The following is a 2449-nucleotide window of genomic DNA, read 5'->3' on the forward strand; positions in this document are numbered from 1 at the left end:
AAATACACCAGGGACCCTAGATCTGTCAGGTCCGGGTCTACGTTCACTACTAAACCTCTGGGAGGATCTGGCGTGCCTTTCTCAAAAGCAACCTCCAGTACCGACCTAGCAATCTCAGACTCTGGAATAGGGCCTTCTCTAGGTCCAACTAGCCCATGACGACACCATGATCTATATCGATGAGATACCTTATGGGGTTGATTACCGCCCAGTGGGCACAACCATACTTCGACGATTTTCTTGATCTAACTCATAATCTCACACGGTTATTCACCCATGACCAATAACATTGTATTTCACAATTAAATTCCTCAATTAACATAATACCTTGGCCTATTTTCCCTCATGTTAAAAATACCCGATAAAAATATTTGTGTGTGGGTACACGGTCGGCCTTAGCCAAAAATAAAATATTTTTACTTTATAAAATCCCACTAATTTAATTAATCCATAAACTCATTTTTGGCGTTGTAAATCGACGCCTGGTAATTTTCTAATTAATTACCAAAATAATAAATTTTGAGATAAATACCCAAAATTTGCAAAACAAACTCAATTTGCACAATCCAATACTCAATTAAATAAACAAATTGCACCACTGTAATTAGCATAAAATTTCGATCACCAGCTATCCCGGTCTAATTTCCAGAAAATAATTAATTAATTAAATAATTACAGAAAAATAATTAATAAATACCACAAATGCTCACTTAGGCCTGTAAAGCCTAATTAAACATCGAAATGGGCTTGGAAAAATTTCTAAGACTCGTTGATTAAATACTACGGACTGTCTACTTACTAATTACACTACTCTATCACCCTAACATACAATAACGATTAATTAAATTGTTAATCTACTCTAATTATCCACCTAATCCATAATTAGTCTAAACTAACCAACACTTAAACACTATTAACTTACTAAGTAAGGATTAGTGAGTTAAACTCGTTTAGTGATCTGCTCGGATCAAAACGACGAGAACGTGGAGAAGCTCGATAAACTCCAAAGTGAGGTCGCCAAGCAGGGTCTAGAAAAGCTTGAAAACGGGCCCGATAGGGCTGAAATACCCATTGTTGTCCAGTTCTGCTCTTGGCCAAAGAAGCTGGCCGGTGGTGTGGTTCAGGGGACTAAGGACTAGCGAGGCTTTAGTGGTGCTCAGTGGTGCTTGATAGTGGCAAGCGAGTGACCCAACAGCTCTGGCGACGGCATACGGTGGCTGGTGGAGTTGGTCGGGACCTTTGGACGCACGAGTAGGCAAGGACAAAGAAATTGGGACGTTGGCTTGCGTGGAGGACTCGCGAGGTGTGACGGGCATGCGAGCGAGCGAGCGGTGCGCGAAGGGCGGTCCGACGAATGGCAAGCGGCGTCGACGGGGGTAGAGGAGAGGCTGGAAGGTTTTTTGGGTTTGCTAGGCTTCAAGCTGTAAGAAGATGAAGGGCTCGGTTGATGGAAATGGAAGGGAAAGGAGGAGGGAACTAGTTTGCTTTATGGAGGGGACCACCAAGGCTTCTATCTCATCTTCTTGTCTCCTAGCTTGGTCCCACCATGCAGCTGGCTTTCCTCAGCAAATAGTAGCCACAAAACTCCTTCTAGAAGACATTGAAATGGTCCAAAGGTTGGGTCCATGGGGGAGATACGAACTTACTTGGAATTGGCACAATTCCCATTCAATTTCTCTTCGAATCAATTCAATCGGTTCCTAAAAATTCAATTATCGAGTCCTCGATCAAATTGACATTTTTCCTGCCAATTTTGCGATTAAAAATGGTCTTTGAAATTTCCGAATCGAAAATGGCCCCATCTCGACTTTTTCCGCCAAAACCTTGGTTTGCAGAAAATCTTCAAAAACTGAGTCGACGTTCTTAAAATGACTCGTCACATGATAAAATTTTCAATTTTTGAAATCGGATTCAAATTCGCAGTTAATTTCAATCTGGCGTGACCTAAGCTACTGGGTAGCTTTCAGAATTTTTTAGTGCAAATGACCTGTGGTCGATTTTCTTCGAGCCACAATGAACCTTTTTGATACATTGGTGACTCTCGATTGTCGTGAAAATCTCGAGGATTCAAAAATGGACACAGGGTACCAAAACGATAGAAACATCAGTTTAGTGCCAGTCAAAGAGAATTTTGTAATTTAGTGGAATCACCTATGTTGAATCACACATCTCAGTTGAACCGATTTATCTCTAAGTTCTAATCGACTTATATTTGTGCCGTAATGACGTCAATAGATGAGCATGGTAGCCAATTCCTAGTCGAATTCCCAAGTCTATTGCATTAAAATTCCTAGTGACTTCCCCAGATAGTCTAGTTATCTCACAAGTGATCAGCTGTGAGAATAACACTATAGGCGCGTCGATGAAATGCCCGATTAATTTAATTAAAAGCAGAACTGAAAAATTCAGGATGTCACACCTCAGCTCGGCTTCAGATCCTCCATTCTAC

Source organism: Eucalyptus grandis, chromosome 11, assembly GCF_016545825.1.
Source record: "Eucalyptus grandis isolate ANBG69807.140 chromosome 11, ASM1654582v1, whole genome shotgun sequence".
Lineage (NCBI taxonomy): Eukaryota > Viridiplantae > Streptophyta > Magnoliopsida > Myrtales > Myrtaceae > Eucalyptus > Eucalyptus grandis.